Source organism: Camellia sinensis, chromosome 13 (assembly GCF_055761805.1).
Source record: "Camellia sinensis isolate YWXY chromosome 13, ASM5576180v1, whole genome shotgun sequence".
Classification (NCBI taxonomy): domain Eukaryota; kingdom Viridiplantae; phylum Streptophyta; class Magnoliopsida; order Ericales; family Theaceae; genus Camellia; species Camellia sinensis.
In genome coordinates, this window is record NC_138973.1 from 33,511,763 (window position 1) to 33,538,243 (window position 26,481).

Consider the following 26,481-nt stretch of genomic DNA (forward strand, 5'->3'; position numbering starts at 1 on the left):
AATACCCAGGGGTGTATCCTCGACTTGAAATCTGTATGGCAGCCCCATAGATTGAGATAGCATGTGAATTCGCCTCGATTCTGGATACTGAATCAACCTAGTCTGTCACCCCGTTGGAGAATAGGAAAAGTTGTGAACATGGCCAGGAAGGAAAGGTAGTAACTGCGGTTTGGAAGTACAATCAAGAAAGTGCAAGGAGAACCCACTCTTTTCAGCTCAAATTGTTTCTGCGGAATTTTCAACTCATGTCTTCGATGTGTAGCTCATCGTCAGTCGGCATGCACGAGGTGTATCCTTTTTGGAATATATCGTGACCCCTCCGAGAGGTAAATCGGAGGTTGCGTTTGGAATTTGGTCTACTTAAGGCTTGTATTCCCTTATTCGGTATTTTTGTTTCAAACAGGTGTTGCCACGCGCGTTCCACTGGCATTGTTATGCTCATTTATTGCATTGTTATGCACATCTATCTGGCATTGTTATGCTCATTCGTTGCATTGTTATGCACATCTATCTAGCATTGTTATGCTCATTCCTTGCATTGTTATGCACATCTATCTGGCATTGTTATGCTCATTCGTTGCATTGTTATGCACATCTATCTGGCATTGTTATGCTCATTCCTTGCATTGTTATGCACATCTATCTAGCATTGTTATGCTCATTCGTTGCATTGTTATGCACATCTATCTAGCATTGTTATGCTCATTCCTTGCATTGTTATGCACATCTATCTAGCATTGTTATGCTCATTCCTTGCATTGTTATGCACATCTATCTAGCATTGTTATGCTCATTCCTTGCATTGTTATGCACATCTATCTAGCATTGTTATGCTCATTCCTTGCATTGTTATGCACATCTATCTAGCATTGTTATGCTCATTCATTGCATTGTTATGCACATCTATCTAGCATTGTTATGCTCATTCATTTCATTGTTATGCACATCTATCTAGCATTGTTATGCTCATTCCTTGCATTGTTATGCACATCTATCTAGCATTGTTATGCTCATTCCTTGCATTGTTATGCGCATCTATCTAGCATTGTTATGCTCATTCGTTGCATTGTTATGCACATCTATCTAGCATTGTTATGCTCACTCGTTGCATTGTTATGTACACTTCACCTGCGTCGTTATGCACCTTTTCACTTACAATTGTCGTCTTTTCTCCTCTCGCATGCGATGCGTTAGGGCATCTTTGGTTTTGAACATTCGGATGAGTTCCGGTGTTCATTCATCCTTTTTCTCTCTTGCATGTGATATGCTGAGAGGTTTTCTCTTGCGTGTGATACGCTGAGAAATTTATCTTTCCTCTCTTGCATGTGATATGCTGAGAGGTTTTCTTTTGCGTGTGATACGCTGAGAATTTTGTCTTTTCTCTCTTGCATGTGATATGCTGAGAGGTTTTCTCTTGCGTGTGATACGCTGAGAAATTTATCTTTCCTCTCTTGCCTGTGATATGCTGAGAGGTTTTCTCTTGCGTGTGATACGTTGAGAAATTTGTCTTTTCTCTCTTGCATGTGATATGCTGAGAGGTTTTCTCTTGCGTGTGATACGCTGAGAAATTTATCTTTCCTCTCTTGCATGTGATATGCTGAGAGGTTTTCTCTTGCGTGTGATACGTTGAGAAATTTGTCTTTCCTCTCTTGCATGTGATATGCTAAGAGGTTTTCTCTTGCGTGTGATACACTGAGAAATTTACCTTTTCTCTCCTGCATGTGATATGCTGAGAGGTTTTCTCTTGCGTGTGATACGCTGAGAAATTTATCTTTCCTCCCTTGCATGTGATATGCTGAGAGGTTTTCTCTTGCGTGTGATACGCTGAGAAGTTTTCCTTTTCTCTCTTGCATGTGATATGCTGAGAGGTTTTCTCTTGCGTGTGATATGCTGAGAAATCTCCCTTTTCTCTCTTGCATGTGATATGCTGAGAGGTTTTCTCTTGCGTGTGATATGCTGAGGAATTTGCCTTTCTTCTCTTGCGTGTGATACGCTGAGAAGTTTACCTTCCTTCTTTTGCGTGTGATACGCCGAGAGGTTTACCTTCTTCCTCTCCTATGTGTGATACGCAGAGAGATGTTGTGTGTAAGACTCCGGGTTTTCTCAGTAGTCGCTTTTTGCCTTCTCCGCGTGAGACGCAGTGAGAATTGCATAATTTTCTTACATCCTTTCTGCATGAAATGTAGTTAGATTTGTATTCACTTGCTTAAAATGGTCGCATATTTGCTTCATTACAGATCTCTTTGCATGATCATGAGTGATAACCGGCTTCGCGTAGCGTATAAGTCCAACTTTCAAAATCGGCTTCGCGTAGCGTATAAGTCCAATCTTCAAAATCTTCTTGCATATCATTTTGCATTTTGCCCCCCTTGCCTGCGGGCATGCCTGCGGGCACATTTCTTCGCTATTTTGTACGTTTGTCTAAGTCTTCGGCCTTGTCAAAAATGGGTCGTCTCTAGGCTTTGACATTCACTCCCGTCACTTGTGACTTCCGAGTTTTGTCAAAGAGGGGCAACTGTAGACACCCCATTTTTGACCGACCTTAAGATTCAGACGTCACCGATTGAGCGCTTGGTGATGTTGCATAATGTGCTCGTTCAGAAGTTTCAGAGTCGCGGCCGTGAGCCCTGCCTCCAGACTTCCGAACCCTCTTCTGTGCCTTGCCTCGGTTTGCGAACCAGACTCGGTTTTCTCTGTTTCTTTTCCCGAGGGGAGAGAGAGGTCCCGTAGACCATCTCTCAGTGGCCGTGAGCTACATTTTGTGGCCGCAGGCCATTTTTTCCATTTCGGAGTCTGGTTTCCGGTTTTTCGGGACCGTTGGCCGTGTGCCTCGGTTCGGGACTGCCTAACCATCTCCGTTTGTTCTGAATTTTGGCATACATCTTATTTTCTCCCTTTCAAGGGACACTGGGGTCTGAGAAACCCACTTCGTGGCCGAACGCCACTTTCGGTGCTTGGCAGCCCATTTTCGGGACCCCAAACTGCGTGTTTTGGCCCCCGAGCATTCGTTTTGCATCGGTTTTCGTTCATTTTTGGCAGGTGCCTCTGTTTCATCACCAGGAAGGTCACTGGAGGGTGGGAGGCCAGCAATTATCTTGGCAACCAGTTATATTCCATTTTCGCCCTTCGACACCCGTTTTTCGCACTTCCGAGACAATGTTGAACACCTTGGGGCCACTTTCTTCAACCCCAAACCACATATTTGTGTTGTACACACATGGAAGGACCCTAAAAGTTTATGGGCAGCCAGAAATTCCATTTGACCCCTTTGAACCCCTCTTAAAAATGTCTTGTTCTCTCTCCTGTTTTACAATTTCCAAATTCGAACCACAGAGTTGTGATGAGGGGACCCGGGAGGCCACCCTTTTGTGGTGGCCGGCCACTAAGTGAACTTGACCCTTTTGACCCCTAGCCGGTCGGCTAGGGGGGGTGGCCGGCCGGCCACCTGCAACTCCAAAAGGTGGCCGGCCATAATCTTTACACTGTGGACTTTACAGCTATATAACTGTTTCCCCCAGAAAATATCTGTATCCGGGCGATATTTTTTGGGGGAAAGCCTTGGTCCTTTTCCCCCACCCTTTCCTTCCATGCTCCCCCTCCTTTTGGTCCATATAACCAGCTGCAAGCATTGGTATTGGGGGTTAGAAAAAAATCATCTTCAAGCTTGGTATACAAAATCCTCCTCCATCTCTCTCATTTCCTTGAAAACCTCCAAGTCCAACACCACCATTTCTTCTACACCACCAATCCCCACCCTTCCATCCTCCATTCCAGAAGTTTGAAGGTGTTCTCCAAGGCCTAAGGGTGCTTCAAACTCAAGCCAAGAAGCATCCAAGACTTGTCTTCAAAGGTAAGTCCTATTTCCCCTCTTTTGAGCTTAATTTTGCAACATTTCTTAGCCATACATGCTTATTGTTTTGAGCTCCGGCCCTAACTGAAAGTGGCCTTATTTTGAGCTCTTTTTCACTTTTTCTTAAGGGCTCAACCCTGTTTGAGCCTCCCATCTTGCACTTGCTTCAATATCTTCCTTGAATGCTATTTTCTTGCATGCTTTGGCAGCCTATTATGCTTCGGTTTTTGGTCATTTTACAGAACTAAAAATAGTCTTATTTTGGCCCATTATTCATGTTTCATTAAGGGTCTTTGGCTGTTTGATGAATATTTTGTATACTTTGTGTTATAGCCACTTTTGAGCCTCATTTTGCATTGCATTTCTAGCATGTTTGTATACTGTTTTGGGGCTTTTACAGTTATGTAAATATGCATATTTTTGGTCCCTCTTCAATGTTGTAGAAGGGAATTTTTCATTTTGGGCTTTGCATATACCACTTCCCTCTTTGGCCACCTTTAGGCCCTTTTTCTTGCATAAGAGCTTAGCCATATCTATGTTTGTTTTTAGGGTTTTTACAGTTCTGTAAAGTGGCTTATTTTTTGCCCTTATTCAATGTTGTTGAAGGGCCCTAACCTATTTGGAGTTAGCAGCTGTGAGTTGCTTCATAATCTCATGTTTAGGGCCATTTTTGCATGCCATTGTTGCCCTATCTTTGCTTGCTTTTTGGCCATGATTTGTACTATAAAAATGCTTATTTTGAGGCTACCGTGCTTCTGTCTTTTCATCTCGTGTACCAATTATGCATGCTTTGTATAGCTGTAAGTTCATTCTATGCGCCTAATTTGCATTTCGGGAGAGATTCCATGCATCGGGTGTGTTTTCGCCTCATTTCGGGGTTGTTTTCCCCCACATTTCATTGCTCAAAATCCATTAGCATGTTTGTATATCATTTTCCATGCCATTGCAATGCGTATGCCATTGCCTCGGTTTGCGTGCCCGTGTGCACGCATTTCGAGGCACTTCATTTTCATCCATCGGCTTCTTATGTGAGTGTGGCTGAGGCTCTCTCATGTTAGTATAAGTCCATGTTGCATTCTATATGCCATTTTAGCCCTATTGCATTGCTTATGCCATTGCCTCGATTTGCGTGCCCGTGTGCACGCATTTCGAGGCACTTCATTTTCATCCACCGGCTTCTTATGTGAGTGTGGCTGAGGCTCTCTCATGTTAGTATAAGTCCATGTTGCATTCTATATGCCATTTTAGCCCTATTGCATTGCGTATGCCATTGCCTCGGTTTGCGTGCCCGTGTGCACGCATTTCGAGGCACTTCATTTTCATCCACCAGCTTCTTATGTGAGTGTGGCTGAGGCTCCCTCATGTTAGTATAAGTCCATGTTGCATTCTATATGCCATTTTAGCCCTAGTGCATTGCGTATGCCATTGTCTCGGTTTGCGTGCCCATGTGCACGCATTTCGAGACACTTCATTTTCATCCATCGGCTTCTTATGTGAGTGTGGTTGAGGCTCTCTCATGTTAGTATAAGTCCATGTTGCATTCTATATGCCATTTTAGCCCTATTGCATTGCGTATGCCATTGCCTCGGTTTGCGTGCCCGTGTGCACGCATTTTGAGGCACTTCATTTTCATCCATCGGCTTCTTATGTGAGTGTGGCTGAGGCTCTCTCATGTTAGTATAAGTCCATGTTGCGTTCTATATTCCATTTTAGCCCTATTGCATTGCGTATGCCATTGCCTCGGTTTGCGTGCCCGTGTGCACGCATTTCGAGGCACATCATTTTCATTCAACGACTACTTATGTGAGTGTGGCTGAGGCTCTCTCATGTTAGTATAAGTCCATGTTGCATTCTATATGCCATTTTAGCCCTATTGCATTGCGTATGCCATTGCCTCGGTTTGCGTGTCCGTGTGCACGCATTTCGAGGCACTTCATTTTCATCCATCGGCTTCTTATGTGAGTGTGGTTGAGGCTCTCTCATGTTAGTATAAGTCCATGTTGCATTCCATATGCCATTTTAGCCCTATTGCATTGCGTATGCCATTGCTTCGGTTTGCGTGCCCGTGTGCATGCATTTCGAGGCACTTCATTTTCATCCATCGGCCTCTTATGTGAGTGTGGCTGAGGCTCTCTCATGTTAGTATAAGTCCATGTTGCATTCTATATGCCATTTTAGCCATATTGCATTGCGTATGCCATTGCCTCAGTTTGCGTGCTCGTGTACACGCATTTCGAGGCATCCCATTTTCATAGCATAGTGCATACTAGGTCTTATCTTAGATCGCATTCATGCATTTGCTTGGTTTGCGTGCTCGTGTGCATGCATTTCAAGGCATCTCATTTCCATAGCATTGTGTATGTTAGGATTGTATCTTAGTTGCATTTCATGCATACCATGCATATTGCATCGTGTTCGGGATAGGAGTTAGCCCGGGCACGGGAAACGAGGTATGTTCCGTACTCCGAGTGACGAAACGTATCTCAATTCCCCAGTCACCGACACTCCGGATCATCCATGATGGAGTTAGGTCTTGTTGTGTTTTCATGTACATTCATCCTACATTGAATTGTGCAATTCGACTCCTCGGCCATCATGCCTCGGTATGCGTGATTGGTGGCACGAGGATCGAGGCATGCATATATTTGCGAAAATACATTGCTATGCCCCTTTCCTGCTCTCTGTTGCAGCAAATGAAGAATCAGCAAACTTCTGAGGCTTGGCACGCATTCCAAGAACAGGTGCAAACAGAGGCTAATTGGGGCATCGTCATGGATTTCCTCGCAAAGGCAACCCGGGCATGCCTCATTCGTCAGAAGCAAGGCAGTCCCTGGCTTGCACGCCAGTTTTACAGTTTTCTTAGTTAATTTGTTAATTAATTAGGAATTTGTACATTATTTGGACTGTAATATCGGGACTGTATATTTATTCGGACCCTCTGCGCGAGGGCACAACTGTAATAAGTGTGCGTGTGTGTGTTGTATGCCTTCCAACCCCACGTCTTTCTCCCTTTTATTTACCTGCTTATGATGGTTAGATTAGGGCATATTTCAATTAGCATACAGTATGATAGCATGTTTGCATTCATTCATCTGTTTTGCATGCACCGGGCTCGGCGCATCATACTAACTGCATTTGTATTTCAATTCCAAGTTGAATACATGTTAGCTGTAGCATTCCATATGCCATGTTTAGAATAGCCGAGCCTGCTATAGTTGCATTTTTACATGTGTTGCATTAGGCATTTTTGTATACTTAGGATCATGCATGATTTCTAATGTAGTTTCTATTTTGGCTTGGAGTACTCGGTAAGTTCTATGCTTTAGCATCCTTGCATGCGTGTGAGTGACTACCATGAATAGCATGCTTACCATGAGGCTAATTGCTTATATGATATAACTGCCTGAATGCCTGTGGGTAAAGGTTGGGTTGTTTGGATTGGGACAATTCATCAAATATTTGTTTTAAGCCCACTAGATAGTGGCAAAACCATCTTTTCTAAGCCCACCGAGGGTGGCAAAATCTGCATTTTAAGCCTACTTGCGAGTAGCAAACCACCTTTCAAATAAACAAACATGAGATGTTTTGTTCCAATCCAGGCGACCTGGTCTATACTTGTATGCTGTGTGCATCACATAGTAACCTAGGCTAATAACCGGAATAAGGACACACAAAGTTTTCAAAAATAGATATCATGGTTAGTAGAGGCCGATCTTTGATCGGGCGAGCGGGGGTGCTCACGAAGTGACCTTCCCCAATCGTACCCAAGTTCCCGAACCGAGGCAACTTTGGTGATGACGGACACGTGGCCTTTGGCACCGAGTCAGGGTTTCCTAAATTTCCCAAAACAAAATATTTAGGTGGCAACTCTGTATCTGGCAAAGCAGTCCATGTTTGGCACTTCTTTCAAAAAAATCTGTTTTCTCAAAACGATTTTCCGGATTTGGACTCTTTGGTTCAGACTTAGAACCGTGACAAATTTGAGAGTCCTGAGCTGTAGTGACCCCAATATGAACGGAACGGGAGCTCATTCCTCCCGGGGCGTTCGGGGACGTCTACATTAAGCATATTTTGTTTATTTGGGTATAATCATTTTTTTTTTTGGGGTTATGTGCGTGTCTATATGTAATATGTACACTTTGTATTCTATAAAATGCTTCACCTAATGCAGTACATGTTGTTCCCCCTATAATTGCTGAAATTTGTAAGGTTCTCTAGAAGTATATTCTTTTTTTGTTTTCTCTTTTGAATATGTTCTATTTTGTCTATTTTTGTTAACAATGTTGTTGGAATTTATAAGGTTCTCTAGAAGTATATTCTTTTTTTGTTTTCTCTGTTGAATATTTTCTATTTTGTCTATTTTTGTTAACAATGGTGATATTTTATGCTTATTTAAATTTTTTTTCATTATTTAGAGACAATACTTTAGACTTGTTGAGTAGAATATTCATGCAAAAATCAAGATGATTGGACATCGGTAGCTATATGTTCGAATCATATTTGTTTCAAAATAATGGGCAACAAATATAATTTCAATAATAATCATCCATTTTTTGTAATACAATTTCATATTTTTAGTTCGTTAAGGTTGGCTTATACAATAAAATATGCCTATGGAGACAGACGGCATGTGATTAGGACATGTAGGTTGGAAGTTAGTAAAATACTCCTCAAACTTTGTCGAAAAGGGCGTTCCGGGGTGAAAATGTGAAACAGCCCGTGAACCACTCTGGGGATGTCACGAGAAGATTGTATTAAATAGATATTTCTAAATAGATATTTAAACAATGAAATTCCAAAAATTTTGATAAATACAATCTATTCCACCTCTCATCAAATATGAACAACTACACTAGTTTTCATATCACAATCACGTCCGGTAACCTCTCAAGGTTCATTTCTAACCATGTCGGTTTTATTCCAATAGATACATTAAGCAAAATAATATCGTTAATGCCCAAGAAAATATCATTTTCTTTCCAAACTCATTCTCCAAGCAATATTCAACTATGACATCCTATTTTAATCAAAAGCCCCCAAAATTAAATACAATTATTTTATTTTCTTTAAAAATGCTCTTTTGGTCACAAACTGGTAAAAATTTCAAAACCAATCGAATTGAAGTTCATTTAATTCCAATTTAAAACATAGCTCTTTAATAACCTTACAAATATATTCCAAGTTTACACTTTCGTAATTTGGGTATCAACTCTTTATTTTTCTCAAAATTTTCCTTTTAAGCAAATAAATCACGAATTTCCCAAAAATTCTAATTAAATTATGTGTAACTCTACACCCCCTATAATCAAGTAAAAGTGCATAAAGAAGTGTAGGAAAAATCACTGCCTCAAGGTTAGGAGAGAAAATGGATGAAAACTCCAAAATTCGACGTTGCCGAAATTCGATCTCCACTAGTCAAAATGTTGCTCTTGCCAAGCTTTGCATTTTGGTCTGAAGAACATGGGTTTGAAGTTTACTACAAGTGTCCGTTGGGATGCTGACATTGAAGTGCACATATTGATCCCCAAACGAGTAAGTGTTCCTTGTTTTTATCCATTTCTCTTCAAAACCACCTTCTGACTAGGCTGGGTGTCGAGGCGGACCTTAAGAACAACATCTCCCGTTAGAGTTGGGATTTGGATGGTTCCACCTAAAATTGCCTGAGTGATACTCAGTACAACATCAACATGAATGTCTGGCCCTTCTGGTTGAAAAACGGGATCTTCCCGAACCTTGATAGTAGCATAAAGATCACCAGGTTGATTGCCATCAGGATCTGTTCCACCACTCCTATACACCTTCATAGTTTCATTATCATCTACCCCTGGCATGATTTCCAGCTTGACCGTCTTTGGTCCTCTAACTATTTTCTCCCCATGGCAAGATTTGCAAAAGTTCTTAACAATTTTCCTAGTTCCATGACAATAAGAACACGTAACCTGGACCCTGAATGGGCAGTGACCTTGTTTATCATGCCTGAGCCTCTACAGGTCGGGCAAGTTTCTAGTCTGGTTCCAGGAGGAACACCAGCTCCACCACAAGCTTCACAAGGCAGATCAGTTTGGAATGTCAGAGTTTTGGTGCATCCTTGAACAGCTTCCATAAAGGATAGTTCAACCAAAACCTTGACATCTTTGCCGTCCATTCCCCTATTAAAGATAATATTGAAGATATTATCAGTATTGAAGATGTCAATAAATGGATAGAAATCAGGACCCCATTGACCACCACCTATGCCACCACCATTAACATTGTTTTCATAAGTTTCATGGCCAAGTTGGTCATACTGTGCACGTTTTTCTTCGTCCTTCAAAACCTCATATGCCTTTTGGACTTCTTGAAATTTCTTTTCAGTTTCAGGATCAACTTTATTTGTATCTGGATGTAACTGCTTTACAAGCCCATAATAAGCTTTCTTGATTTCAGATGCAGTTGCATTCTTATTTACACCAAGTGTGTCATAATAATCTCCGACTGCCATATATGCAGTGCCATGAATAGCTCTTGCTGCAGGGGCCCCAGTTATAGTCAGTGTAGTACTCTTCGGTACTGGACCTTAAGTAGTGGTAATGGTGAGAGTGATTGAAGAAAATGAATGTTAACAGAGTGTTTCCTCCACTCCCTCTTCCTCTCCCTCTCTCGTTTCACTCATGTTGTTTGTGTAGTATATTGAGAACAATCAGACCCATCTCTTTCTCTCTCTAGAAAATATTGTTTACACCTTTTGACCCCACTCCAGCACCTCCTCTTTTCTTTTAGTATGAATTAGTTGTCGTGTGATGGTTGCAATTACAAAATATATCATTGAATTGTGTCTTTAAAGGGAGGGTGTTCTCATTGGTTAAGAGTCTTGAGATAATCACTTTGAGTGGATATTAAGTAAATTATTGCACTAGATTATGAAAATGTTTAAAAAAAAAAAAAAAAAAAAAAAAAAAGATTGTAGAAAAGATGTGGAGTGGTCTACTAAAAGAAAAGAGGAGGTGCTGGAGTGGGGTCAAAAGGTGTAAAGAATATTTTCTAGAGAGAGAGAGATGGGTCTGATTGTTCTCAATATACTACATAGACAACATGAGTGAAACGAGAGAGGGAGAGGAAGAGGGAGTGGAGGAAACACTCTGTTAACATTCATTTTCTTCAATCACTCTCACCATTACTACAACTCAAGGTCCAGTACCAAAGAGTACTACACTGACTGTAACTGGGGCCCCTGCAGCAAGAGCTATTCATGGCACTGCATATATGGCAGCCGGAGATTATTATGACACACTTGGTGTAAATAAGAATGCAACTGCATCTGAAATCAAGAAAGCTTATTATGGGCTTGCAAAGCAGTTACATCCAGATACAAATAAAGTTGATCCTGGAGCTGAAAAGAAGTTTCAAGAAGTCCAAAAGGCATATTAGGTTTTGAAGGATGAAGAAAAACGTGCACAGTATGACCAACTTGGCCATGAAACTTATGAAAACAATGTTAATGGTGGTGGCATGGGTGGTGGTCAATGGGGTCCTGATTTCTATCCATTTACTGACATCTTCAATACTGATAATATCTTCAATATTATCTTTAATAGGGGAATGAGCGGCAAAGATGTCAAGGTTTTGGTTGAACTATCCTTTATGGAAGCTGTTCAAGGATGCACCAAAACTCTGACATTCCAAACTGATCTGCCTTGTGAAGCTTGTGGTGGAGCTGGTGTTCCTCCTTGAACTAGACCAGAAACTTGCCAGACCTATAGAGGCTCATGCATGATAAACAAGGTCACTGGCCCATTCAGGGTCCAGGTTATGTGTTCTTATTGTCATGGAACTGGGAAAATTGTTAAGAACTTTTGCAAGTCTTGTCATGAGGAGAAAATAGTTAGAGGACCAAAGACGGTCAAGCTGGATATCATGCCAGGGGTAGATGATAATGAAACTATGAAGGTGTATAGGAGTGGTGGAACAGATCCCGATGGCAATCAACCCGATGATCTTTATGCTACTATCAAGGTCTGGGAAGATCCTGTTTTTCGACCAGAAGGGCCAAACATTCATGTTGATGCTGTATCGAGTATCACTCAGGCAATTTTAGGTGGAATCATCCAGGTCCCAACTCTAACGGGAGATGTTGTTCTTAAGGTCCGCCGCAGCACCTAACTTGGTCAGAAGGTGGTTTTGAAGAAAAAGGGGTAAAAACAAGGAACTCTTACTCGCTTGGGGATCAATATGTGCACTTCAATGTCAGCATCCTAGTGGACACTTGTAGTAAACTTCAGACCCATGTTCTTGAGACCAAAATGAAGAGCTTGGCAAGAGCAACATTTTGATCGGTGGAGATCAAATTTCGGCAACGTCGAATTTTGGAGTTTTCATCCATTTTCTCTCCTAAGCTTGAGGTAGGGATTTTTCCTGCACTTCTTTATGCACTTTTACTTGATTATAGGGAGTTTAGAGTTGCATATAATTTAATTAGAATTTTTGGAAAATTCATGATTTATTTGCTTAAAAGCGAAATTTTGAGAAAAATAAAGAGTTGATGCCCAAATTGCGAAAGTGTAAACTTGGAATATATTTGTAAGGTTATGAAAGAGCTATGTTTTAAATTTGAAAAAAAACGAACTTCAATTCGATTAGTTTTGAAATTTTTACCGGTTTGTGACCAAAAGAGCATTTTTAAAGAAAACAGAGGAATTGTTTTTAATTTTGGGGGTTTTTGACCAAAATAGGATGTCATAGTTGAATAATGCTTGGAGAATGAGTTTGGAAAGAAAATGATATTTTCTTGGGCATTAACGATATTATTTTGCTTAATGTATCTGTTGGAATAAAACCGACATGGTTAGAAATGAACCCTGAGAGGTTACCGGATGTGATTGTGATATGAAAACTAGTGTAGTTGTTCATATTTGATGAGATGTGGAATAGATTTTATTTATCAAAATTTTTGGAATTTCATTCTTTAAATATCTGTTTAGAAATATCTGTTTTGTTTAGCCATAATTGTTGTAGAAAGGCATGAGACTTAGGTAAATTGAACCACATTTCTCATTTGTTGCATTGGTCATTGCATTACATTAATTTCATTGGAAATGTATCTGTTTTTTAGAAATGTTTGGAAATGTATCTATTTGCGAAAAGATGAATACTTGGTGAATCTGGGTAGGGTTGTGGAATCCCGTGGTTAGGTGTCGAGCCTTCCAGTTTACTAATAAAAATGACAGTGGTAGTGCATTAGGGCCTACTTGCAGACACTTGCCTAGAGATTCACAGGTCCCGTATTCATGTAACAGATATGATTTAAAATTGAAATAGTTTTATATTTGTTGTTGCATCTCAGCATTGCACGCTTTACAAAAAAAGAGATAAACTGTTTTATCATGAGCATGGCATGAGCATACTCCTCTTTAGTCTTATCATTGTTCATATGTTGTGTAGTATATCTCTATTGGGCTGTGGCTCACCCTATAGGGAAACCATTTTAGGTATAGGTACTATGCCTCCGCTAAGGCATTGACTTGGGACGACTCGGAGTTGAGGCTTCATTTTTGTTTTATTGTTAATTGTTGAATGTAATCCCAGGGTTGTATCTATGTTGAGTTGAAACTCCATTTTGTGAAATCAAGAATGTTCTTGGATAAATTTGTAAGCCTGTAGGGCACTTATTATTTGTTTGGCTTTCATTTCATATTTGTTATAAAATGCATGTTTGGGATTAGAACTGGGGCATTGAAATGTGAACAACATGTATTTGGCATTTGTGATTTAATGGAAATGGGCGTATGGATTAGTTAGCTATATATGTGTTTGTCTATCAGGTGGGTTTTGTTGCATAAATAGATATATCATGCCAAATTTTCGAGGCGTTACAATTAGTTTACGAAGATCCACTTTGAAAATGTAATGACTCAGATTTTTTTTCTTTAAAATCATTTCATAATTTAATTGAATGGTTGTTGCACCGCGTGATTTGTAGTATTTGTTTTATATTAAAAGATCATTTGTAAATGGGTTTATGACAAGTGAAAAACACTTCTTTATTTGTCACACAAGTTCAGGGTGAAATTTGTGTCTGTCGAGTTGAAGACCATGCTTTTGTAAAATTTAAATATATATATATATATATATATAGTTGTATAGCTCAAAAACACTTACGAAAATTTTATGAAGTGTTTATGCATGAATATTTATTTTCTGAAAATTTACGAATTGAACAGTGTTCAGTTTAATTTATAGTAGAATTTTTGTGTTGAGATTTGATATTAAAATCATGACTTGAGACAAAATTTATTGTGTTTAGTTTTGTATATATTTGGGGCATGTTTAGTTTATGGGTGGAAGTTTGATTCAAGAGCCATAATTTAGAATCAATTTAAATTGAGTTCATATAATATATGTTTAATTATTTGGTCTTTTTAATTATGTGAATGGAAGGTACCACTTTGAGAGTTGTTATTATTTATTATATTGTATTATAATAAATATTTGAAATGTGAATTTATGATGTGTTTTATCAATCGGAAAATATATTTTTGTGATGAAACAAATTATATTATTTTATGTTCCAAAATATTAGAGTGTTGTTAAAATGATTTTAATTGATGTATATATATTGTTAGGTTTTATTTCTTGGCAATCCCGTTTGACAAAACTCCTTTGAGTTGTAATTTTATTCACATTTTTATTTCAGTGAGGCTATGAGTTGTTAGATGCGAATCCAACCCGAATCAAGCCTTTTAGAGAAGTTTGTGATGATAAAGCTTTTAGAGTGCCTATACATTTTCTCGATTAATTTATAATCTTCATGGTTACTTGATAATGAGTTTCATTTTTTTTTTCTCCTCAATTATGCTACGTAAGGTCCCAAATTTCATAGTGGGTTTTTCTATTTTTGTTCTCGTTCTTAATTGTAGTGTTCAATGCATTCGGAACTCAGAGCTTTGTCTTACGACCTCTACACGTAGACACTTTGTACACACTTCTCTCAAAGCAAATATAATGGTTTGTGGTTTGGCTCCTTTTCTTTTCCATTTCCTCTCTAAATCCACTATTTGAGAATTTGATTCAGCATATTTTGTTTATTTGGGTATAATCAATTTTTTTTTTGGGGGGGGGGGGGGTTATGTGCGTGTCTATATGTAATATGTACACTTTGTATTCTATAAAATGCTTCACCTAACGCAGTACATGTTGTTCCCCCTATAATTGCTGGGATTTGTAAGGTTCTCTAGAAGTATATTCTTTTTTTGTTTTCTCTTTTGAATATGTTTTATTTTGTCTATTTTTGTTAACAATGTTGTTGGAATTTATAAGGTTCTCTAGAAGTATATTCTTTTTTTGTTTTCTCTTTTGAATATTTTCTATTTTGTCTATTTTTGTTAACAATGGTGATATTTTATGCTTATTTAAATTTCTTTTCATTATTTAGAGACAATACTTTAGACTTGTTGAGTAGAATATTCATGCAAAAATCAAGATGATTGGACATCGGTAGCTATATGTTCGAATCATATTTGTTTTAAAATAATGGGCGACAAATATAATTGCAATAATAATCATCCATTTTTTTGTAATACAATTTCATATTTTTACTTTGTTAAGGTTGGCTTATACAGTAAAATATGCCTATGGAGACAGACGGCATGTAATTAGGACATGTAGGTTGGAAGTTAGTAAAATACTCCTTAAACTTTGTCGAAAAGGGCATTCCGAGGTGAAAATGTGAAACAGCCCGTGAACCACTCTGGGTGTAACGCCTTCAAAATACTAACATTAAACCCATCAAATAAGACATGCATTGATATGTAAAAGTTCCACATTCTTCCATATATCAGAATTTCATTACATAAGTATTACATGTTAACAACAAAAGCAAATGCCCTATGGGCTTACAGCTTTCCAAGTTAACACTTGGTTACAACAAAAGAGTACTAACTCATTACACATTAAGCCCTTGGCTTGAATTACATGTAATACATCAAAAAGTAAACGACAAAAGTATGTCCGCCTCTAGCCTCCCAAGCTATGTCCTTGGAGGTGGCATGCTACCTGTACCTGAAAATGATATTCCCATATAGGGTGAGCCACAGCCCAATAGAAATACACTAAACCAACCATGAACAATGACTAAAAGATTAGCAATTGATAGATGGCCAACACAGATACATTCACATAAATCACATATTTATGTCACACGACTTATGAGTCCAAGTTACTTTTCATTTTCTCCTTTTTCAACAGATAGGCATATAAGCTCTATCCACATTCTCAACAGATATGTATAACAACAATATCCCATATTCACAGATAAGCATATGAGCTATATCCACACTTCACAAAGATATGCATATAAGCTCTATCTTCACTTCTCTAGACAAGCATATGAGTTGTATCTACGGAGTTCATCCCCTATCTTCTCCCAACACTATCCGGTTTAGAGGTACATCCCCCATCTTCCCCTAAACCGCGGAGTACATCCCCCATCTCCTCCTCTACACATAACGTATACAACACAATGGTTCTATATACAATCACTCAATACATACAGTTAATGTATTCTATCAACCGTCAAGTTCCATGACACATTCCATTGATTAGTTTCCGTTTGCCTAATCATCATGCATTGTCTACAACAATCACGACTATCCTCCACCGATAGCCCAAAGCAGTTATTTCTAAAACAGAAAATAAATGCACAATGGATATTCAATCAACATTTCATTTCCTCATTTCTCACAATTAATTATCCCAATTAATCAAACAATGTAATTAGGTCGTTATCCATAATTACCATTTCAACCCTTAGGTCCCATTTTCATCAATGATTCAACATTTATTCCATTTCTCTATGCCAAACATGCATCTAGGTTTATTATGAATAAAACCCCCAACTTTTATAAAATTGCACAAAAGCCCCAAACTTTCACAAAATTACCAAACCAACCCCAACGTCTCAAAACACTAAAATTTAAAGACAAAATCCATAGAGAGGAGTAGGATATCCCTACCTCGAAGTTTGAGCCAAAAAGGAGATGAAGACTCGAAGATCAACGTGTTCCAAATCCCAACTTTTTCAGATTAAAACAAAGCTCTCAATGCCCTCTACCTTTTTAACAAAGGCCCTAGGCTAGATTCACACTCTAGGGAGATCAATTCTTAGAGAGAGTGTAAGTTTAGAGAGAGAGGGTCTCGGATCTAGGTTTTGATAAAAAGGAAAGTGAAAAAGTGATGCTGAAAAACGCTACTGTCCGCTGATATAAAACACACTCGCTCGAGCGAAGCCTTTGTCGCTCGAGCGACCAGACACAGAAAACACTCGCTCGAGCCAAGAAGTTCTCGCTCGAGCCAAAAACTCAGAAGTGCGCTCGAGCGAAAGAACGCTTGCTCGAGCCAACAACTCAAACCCTCAGGTCTGCAACCAGAAGCTCGCTTGAGCGACAGACCTCTCGCTCGAGCGAAGAACAAACTAGACCGCTCAAGCCAAGAAAAACTCGCTCGAGCCAAGAAATGCAACTCTCAGGTCCAGAACCAGACGCAAGCGCTCGCTCGAGTGAAGCCACTCTGGCTCGATCCACCAGACACAAACTCAACTCTCGCTCGAGCGACTAACTCCTCGCTTGAGCGAAGGTCCAAAAATCTGGGCAGCAGCACTAGGCTCCCAAACACAACCAACCTGTAACAAACCTGCCCAACACATCCTATAACTCAATATACAAAGTAAAGAGGATGCAAACAAGATAATAAACAACTACCAACATCCACGGACACATGTCCGAATCACTGTACAACAAGGGTAAACTCGGGATCGCTATACTGGGGATGTCATGAGAAGATTGTATTAAACAGATATTTCTAAACAGATATTTAAACAATGAAATTCCAAAAATTTTGATAAATACAATCTATTCCACATCTCATCAAATCTTCTCCCAGTCGTCACTGTTACTCTCTCTTGCTCCCAATCGTCTCTCTCTTGTGCATCCCCAATACCTCCAGTGTGGGAAGAGTTCCAGGTAACCCTCCTCTCCTCTCTTCTTCTTTCCTCTCATGCTCGCTCACACAGACCCCAACAATCTCTCTTTCTCTCTCTTTCTCTCTCTCTCGCTTTCGCGTTACCCTCATGGACTGCTTGTAACAGCAGCGGCAGCGACTTCCCACTTCGGTCACGGCCCACATATATTTTATAGTTATCTATTATTCGTAACAAAAATTCATCCTTACAATCCTCTCTCTCTCTCTCTCTCCCCCTACGTCTCTCTCTGTCTCTGTTCGTGTTTCTCTCTCAAGTTTCTCTTCCCTCTGTTACTGCCTAAATTATTCATCTCTCTGTCTCTATTCGTGTTTCTCTCTCAAGTTTCTCTTCCCTCTGTTACTGCCTAAATTATTCATCTCTCTGTCTCCAGGGTTTCACAACTTCAAGGTAAACCATGGAGACTGCTTCAGGTATGTTTTCCTCAATTTTTTCTTTTTTCCTTTTGAGATATACATATAAGTCGATTCTTACCTTTCAAATTGATTGATTTCTTTGGTATTTATGATTACATGAACTTTCGATTTCATCATTTAATCTATTGGAATTGTTCAATTCTGCAGTTTTTTTTGGTTCCTTCTGTTGATTATCTCTGTATATTTTTGGGTATTTGTTTTCACTAAACAGTGATATGATTAGTTTCTCAAAAGTCAGCTCCTTCTGCGAATTCAAATTAGTTTCTCCTCTTCTCTCCTTTGCCAATGTTGGTGGTTGAAACATTTTTTTTTCTTTTCTTTTTGGGTAAAAATTAAGGATCTCTTTAATTGATCATTTTTAGACTATGTACAAGATATTCACATGTCATTACTAATAATTGATGTTTGAATTTGCTTGTAATGTGTACAGAATTTATTACCTTTTGTAAAGTTGGACTACTTGGAAGTTGGAATTGACAAGAAATGAATTGTCAATTGAAACTTTTATTTAGCTACATGAATTAAACCTCGTCCGGGGTTGTAAACTTTAAGAGAACTGACAGAGAAGGAGAAGGAATTAAGAGGGAGAAAGAGGAAATTGAGTAAGGCCAAAAAGAGTTCCAAGAAGGGTGCAAAAGTGACTTCCATGCATCTTGATGTCAGATAGAAAAGGGAGATGATGGAGATAAAAGAATCTTTGACAGTTTAATGAACTCCAATGTCATCATCCCTTTTAACATTTTTTTGTTTAAGCCTTTATATAGACTTGTTTCCTAACCCTAAACCTATATGCCTTATTGCTACAGAAGGGAGGAGCTATCAAATGTATTAGGCACCTAAGTTCTAAAATTGCATCCCAGCTCCCATTTTCATGAATTTTATACAAAAAAATTCAAATAGGAAGACAATTCTGAATCTAAATGATATGAACTCATTGTAATGTTAAGATACTACTTAAAGCTTGGTTTTCCTAGAAAGACTTCAAATTGTAGTTCAGAACTTCATCTTGAATGCCACATGTGCTTATTGTTACAAATCGTTAGCACACCATATGATTTATGGAGACTATCTCTGATTTACATAGACCAAAAATGAGTAAGTAGTAAAAACAGGCCGCAAATTGGCATGGTAAGATTTATGGAACTATTAACGTTGAAAAAGTTTTGAATGTATGGAAATGGCAGTGAAATATAGAAAATTCCTATATGGTCTTTCAGAAGAGATACAGATAGAATGATAAACTGTTAGTGTAAATATTATAACAAACAATATTGCTACACTTCCCACATTTCTATACCATATTATTCTTACCATCTTGTCAACACAATACTGGTTTAATGGGACCCACGACTTGCGTATATCTCCAATGCAATGCTGACAGTTAGACTGACACATCATATGGTAAGATATGATGGTAGAAATAAATTGTCATTGTAGCATTACTCATAAACAAATAATAATCGGTATAATCGCTTTTTTGGATATGTTAAATTTTATTTTCAAGCTTTGCTAAATTCAGAATTTTCTATTGGACATTAAGGTACAGTGACAGGTTGCACAATCATTGAATTTGTGGAGATGTTAAAATTATATAATACTCCTTTTATTTCATTTTAAAAATTTAAATTATAATGTATTCTTTGGATTGAATTTGGTAGCATCAATATCAGCACCATCAAGTAATGTTTCTAATTGTTGCCATATTTAATCAGATTTTTGTTTCTGCAGATATTTGGACACAGAAAGTATTTTCCATTTGTACTCTGGGTTTTCAACATATATGTTCTTATATGTAACTATGTCTATGAGGGGTATCGGTGGTCCAATTTTGGGTGAGTTATATTATGTTCATGACTAGTTGCTTTGATTCTTGTGAGATATATCAATCCTCTATTATACGCTATATCAATATTTCTACTCATGATTTTGTTATCCTCTTGTGGACAGGTGACATTAGGCTTATTTGGACAATTTTCGTGGTGCCTTTAGATGGCATATCTACTTTAACTTTGGTATTTGCTTTGCCTCTTTCGTTTATGGGAATTCAGTAGGATGATATTTTTGATCTCATCTGCATGTCTGTGAACTTTTCATCTCATATTTTATCTCATTCTTTTGTATATTATGTCAGTAATGCCTCTGAATCATGGTAATATGTCAGACTACTCAAAGTCCAGGCATAATAATGCTATGTAAAGTATTTCCAGTTCTATGAGAAAAAGTTACTATATGGTTCTCATATCTGACTTATATGATTGTCCATTATCACTACTGTTAGTGTAGGAGGAAATTGCTTTGTTATATCTTTCAATGACCTTTTTTTGTATTTACCCATGCTTAACTATCAGATGCTTAACTATAAGCTCTGTCATTAGTGTCCTTGGTGGCGCAAGTTCAAGTTACGAAAACCTCCTCTCTAGAAATGAGGGTAAGGCTGTGTTTTTCTTGCCCACCCTAGACCTCGCTATAGTGGGAAACTTGTGCATTGGGTCACCCCTTTTTAGCTGAATTTTATGCATATTGTGAGGATAGCAAATCCATAGTTGGACAGGCCATAGGTTTCGTTGCCATTTTTGTTGTTACTTCTTTCTGTTTATGTTCTTTTTATTTTCTCCTGCATGGATTGGTGAGAAAATCATTTTTTCAATTGACTGATGTCTGATCTTCTGCAGTCATATTTAATGCTTGACAGTACTTTCATGGTTCATCTTTAGAAGAGAAAATACTTGTTTAATTGCAAGGAAATCCATTTTCCTCTTACTATGTTACTCATAAGTCACAATATTCAGTTTTCTTCCTCAGTAGCAAGTTTCCACATCTGAAATTGAGAGCAAGTAGCCTTGTTGTTTATTGAGAAGAGATGGAAACCTACTGTCACTTGGTGAATATTGGCCAAGAACCTTTGTATTTGGGAAATTTTTGTTTTAAATGCTACTTCTTTTCCCACAGAAGCAGGTATCAAGATCCATCGTTTCTTGACTTGTGTAATTAATGAAGAAAACCTAAGCAATTGGGAAGATACATTGTTAACTGACTGTTTTCCTTCAATTGAGTTCTTTAGAAAGCAGAGATTATTAGTTGTCTCTGTAATTCCATGCAGTTGGGTCAATATAATTGCTCTTTGATGGATAGAATGATGTATATTCTTAAGTTAGTTTAGGCACTCTATGGAATTAATGGCTTCCTATATTCATGGTTGCAAATGGGTCTTGTGATGAAAATTGGAGCCATCACCATATCTGAGCATTATTATGTTTCCATTAAACATGGCGTTTTAGTTTCCTTTCGAGAAATTCTTCAAAATTATGACTATTATATGATTATCGTAGGGCAATGATCTGGTGACGAGACAAGTATTATACTAGTCAAAATGAAATATTTACAAATACTATTTTATGACAAAATTCACATGTCATTTTTATTTCCAACAACTAGGCATTTGTATAATTTTTTTATTCTTTAGTGGTCCAAATATATTATTTCAAAATAACAAATAAAGTAAATTTTTTTAGTGGTATCTTTTTGTGGTCCATAACATTTATACACTAGAAAAAATTAAGATTTGTTTTCGAAATTTACTCTTTTGGTGTTTTTTTTTATACTTTTTATAGAAAAACATACAATAAATAAATAAATAAATGAATAGAGTAGTTGATTTTTTTTAGTGATTTTTTTGACTTTTTAAAACTAAAATTGAGAGTTTCTAAATAAATAAAAATAAGACAAAAACAGCAAGTGGGTCGGGTTAACCCGTGATCAACTAGGGCCCCCAACCACACAATGGGGGTGATTTGGGGGAATATGATTTTGAGGCCCAAATTTGATTGATTTAAATCCTTAAAAAAGAACCACAATAAATATCCGTTACATATTTGTAATGGATGATGATTCATCATCATCTTCCACTTGTTTGTTTTTTCCATTCTGTAGTTGAATTTTGCAACCATTTTTAGAGTAAAAGAGTAGAGGGATATGGGTATGGGGTTGGCATCATTACCCATGTTTTCGGCTCCAATCTTACTTAGAAGGCAACTCAACCATCACCACCCTCACTTGTTTTCAACTTTTGCTTCTCCTCAGCTTCCCTTTTCTGTAAGTTTGTTTCCGTTGCTTTTTTATTATTATTATTAAAATTATTTTTTTTATTGATTGTTCAGATTTTTGAAATATTAATGGGTTGTTGAGATTCGTGCTTATTATAGTACTGATCTGGTTCTTATAGTTTGGGTTGATTCAGTTGTGAATCTTGAATTAATTAAATGATATTACACCTTTTTTTTTTGTTTTTTTTTTTGTTTTAAAGAATCACTCTATAATCAGCAAAAAAAAATCAATAAAGATAAAAATAAACATAAATAAATTGAGTAGAAGTTTTAGTAAAAGGCTTCATTTGATATGAAACACTCCAATTGATAAAATCAAATTTTAGTAAAATTACCTAGTGTTAAGTTTTGAGTGGATGCCAGGAGTCAGAGTAAAGGAGAATTTGGAAAATTTGGGTAAATGCACCTATGTGTCAAGTTTTGATTGGATATAAATTTGAGTAATGGAAATGAGTCTCCCTTGATTTGAGTCAAAATTTGAGCGAAACTCAAGTTGGTATAGGTTTGAGTAAAGGAGTGGAGGGGGTTTTAGTGGCTGTTTACTCAAATTTATGTATGAGTCAAGATTTGGGCAAGGGTTGGGGATGTGGTGTGGTTGTGGGCTGAGGAATGAACCAGATTAGAATCATTAGTAAGCAAGGTAGATGTATCTAGTATTGTTGTCATGTTTAGCCACCCTTCTGCCATAGCACCTCCCCCCGCCCCCTCCACCTAATTTGTTCATGGTTGGTGTGTGTGAAATGTAGCTTCTGTATGTGAATAAAGTTTTAAGTGGTAATTTTGATAATTTAAGCACATTCGTGTACAAGGAAAATAGAATGACATTTGGGTGTTCTAAAAGATCCATAGAAGTTTCAATGTCAACACATTTGGAAATTTGAAGCTTACATTACATGTGGCACCGTTATTAGTGTCATTTGCAAAATGGACATCAAGGATTCCAAGCAAAAGGATTTGTGGGGAACAAATTCTCTCTTTAGATCACCATCTTAATAGTAAGAGCTCCCATATTTGAGTTTTTGGTTGGATGGATGCTTTATGTTGTTGATCTTTAGAAATGTAAAATGGTCTATTCTTGATTTTGAAACTTACAAAAATTATGATTTGTGACCTTAACCTTCACTTAATTAGGTAAAAATAGGCAACCATGGTTTACATTCAGTTAACCATTGAAATCCTTTGCCATGTCTTATTCATCATACTCATATATAGGGTGAATGGCCTCATACAGTTTCTGGTATACGACCTTTGATGGTTTTAATTTGGGTATATTTTGCTTGGCATGATATGGTGAGAAAAATTGATGTATAAAGAGAGAGTTTCCATGACCAAGGTTGACCCGAAAATGCATTTCTTAAATGGTAACTGCAACACTTCCCATCCCATCCCAGTGACACGTTGCTTGCAAAATAAATGATGCTTCAACATGTAAATTGTGTGTTGTGATAATTTGGTATATTTATCAATTTAATTTGTTATCATTCGAACCTAAGTGAACTTTTTCTTCTTATAGCCATACCTAGATCACTTGTAAACAAGTAGAGGAAACTAGTTCTACAATTTACAGAAGAAAACGATAGGAGTGCCAATCATATGTTGTTTACTTGTCATTGTCTTTTTTTGGCTGTAAAATGGAATATTTATATATCTTATTCATAATTGGTCTGGTCAAATATGTATATTTTGGATTTGCATTTTATGCTTGAAGTAGAGCACATTAAGAGTATTTCACTTAAAGCAAATGTCTTCTTTCTGCCTTTTATATGCTATAGTGCTAAAAAGTTGTTATTCATAATTTGGAAATTTTGAGTATAAAGGCTTTAGTTATTATCTAGAGAATCTGCAATTTCAAATCCTTGCCTGCCCTCGTTATATTTTATAAAATCTATGGCTTATAAAGTATCTTGCAGCCCAGTGGAAGTTGAAGACGGTATAAATGACGAGGCTTGTGAGCTAGTCAATGGAGTTGACATTTCGATAGGGGAGGGAGATGGCAGTATCCTTGCTTATCGTTTCACAGCAGTGAAGAACAACAATGGAACCGGCATCTTGCTCTTGTCCGATATCTTAGGATTTGAGGATTCATCCACTAGAGATTTCGCATAACGTGTTGCCTGCAACAGTTACAGTTTCCTGATTTTTAGACATCATGTGTGAAAATACATTTGTACTACACTACAACTACCAAAGACACTTGTATTAGATGACGTTTGATACACTAGGAATAGGGCATACATGTATCTAGTCAGGAGTGGCCTCAGTGCTAGGCAAATAAGATTTTCCATTTGTGATCACACTAGCAATTAAAAAGGTAGGGAGAGCTATCTTAATCTCGAATTTTTTTTAAAAATATTATACTGCTGGTTTCAATTCGTTTTGGGAATTGAAAGTTTTAAACTTGAATGTAATTAGTAATTTTGCATTTCAACATAAAAGAAAAATATATTTCAAATAAAATTTTAAAAATGCTTCATTATAGTTTTTTATGTCTGTGGCACCTGAACAAACTTGCTTTGCATTTCAACATAAAAGAAAAATATATTTCAAATAAATTTTTAAAAAGGCTTCATTTACGGTTTTATGCCTTTGGCACCTGAACAAACTTGAGCATTCTGTATCTAATGTTGCTGGTCTATGCATTGATATCCACGTTGTCTTGTCTTTCCATATCTTTGTCAACATTGTTAACGATTCTTAAAATGATCCTTTATATAATTTTTACCGGTGTTTTTCTTGAAATAAATATTGTTAGTGTACTAGTACCGGACTTGTTTCATGGGGATCCATGGGCAAAGGACAAACCAAAGACCTTATTTGAAGAATGGCTGGCACAACAAACCCCGAAAAGGATTGCAAAAGACATTACAACCTCTAAAAAATGGATGATGGATGAGTTTGTAGCTGCAGGAATCTCAAAGAAGCTTGGTATCATCGGATTCTGCTTTGGAGGTGGCCGAGTAATAGATGCGCTCACCCAGGACGAGGGTGCCTGTTTTGGCATTGGGGTTTCATTCTATGGCACGAGAATTGACCCATCTGTCGTTGCTAATATAGAGGTGCCTGTATTGTTCATTGTGGGTGACAATGATCTGAGTTGTCCGGTCAGTGCCTCGATATATGATTTTTTGAATGTGAATTTTGATGTAGATGTGGATGTATTATATTTTAGAAAATATTAATAATTTGTACAGGGAATGAATTAATAGATGTGGATGTATTGTATTTTGATGTAGATGTGAATTTTATTTTTACAGATGGTTTTTGGCGTGGAAAGTGGATATTCTTTATTTTTGTGTGGAGGACATTGTTTTTTTTATAATCCGTTATTATGTTGTCCTTTGTTTTTTTTTTTGGGGGGGATTACTATTGTTCATACAGATAACTATTGGCATGGTACAAATTGCTTTTGGCATATAACATATTACTTTTGGCATGGTATAGATTACCATTTGACATGGTATTGTGGATATTTCTTTTTTTGTGTATGGCAAACATGATTTTTGTATAATCCTCCGTTTTGTATAGAATTATTATTTTAGGTTGGATTATGCTTGATTTGTATGGAATTTTTATTATATTTCGAATTTGACGTTAAAAGTTAAATTTTCGTTGATTGTTATTATTTTCTTTATATACAAGGTACAGGTTGCACAGAATAAATATAGGTTATGGCGAAATAAATATATATATGTATAAAAATAAAAATAAAAACTAAAGAAAGTTTTTGACGATTAAACATTTAGTAGCTAAAAAGAAGTGAAGTTGTTGGCGACTAACTAATTCGTAGCCAAAAGGAAATAAAGGCTCTTTCACGATTAAATATTTGGTAGTCAAAAGAAAGAAAATATTTTGGTGTCTAAATAATTTGTAGTAAAAAAAAAAAAGATGAAAAATAAATTTTATTTGGTGACTAAATATTTAGTAGCCCAAAAAATTTGAAGTTTTTGCCTACTAAAAATTTTGTCATCAAAAACGCTGTCGATATTTTTTACGGCTAAACATTTAGTCACCAAAAAAGCTACAATCTTTTGCCAACAAAAAAATTTTGGTTGCTAGCCAAAGGAGTCAATTAGATGTTTGGCTACAAAATTAATTTGTCACTGA

At 37.3% G+C, this 26,481-nt stretch overlaps 3 pseudogenes; 2 read left to right on the forward strand and 1 right to left on the reverse strand.

The window, feature by feature from the left end:
• Positions 1 to 9,265: 9,265 nt before the first annotated feature.
• On the reverse strand, positions 9,266 to 10,539 carry LOC114301671 (chaperone protein dnaJ GFA2, mitochondrial pseudogene; annotated as a pseudogene).
• Positions 10,540 to 10,801: 262 nt separating this feature from the next.
• On the forward strand, positions 10,802 to 12,159 carry LOC114257209 (chaperone protein dnaJ GFA2, mitochondrial pseudogene; annotated as a pseudogene).
• A 6,096-nt stretch (positions 12,160 to 18,255) lies between these two features.
• LOC114301673 (uncharacterized) lies at positions 18,256 to 25,909 on the forward strand (annotated as a pseudogene).
• Positions 25,910 to 26,481: the final 572 nt, after the last annotated feature.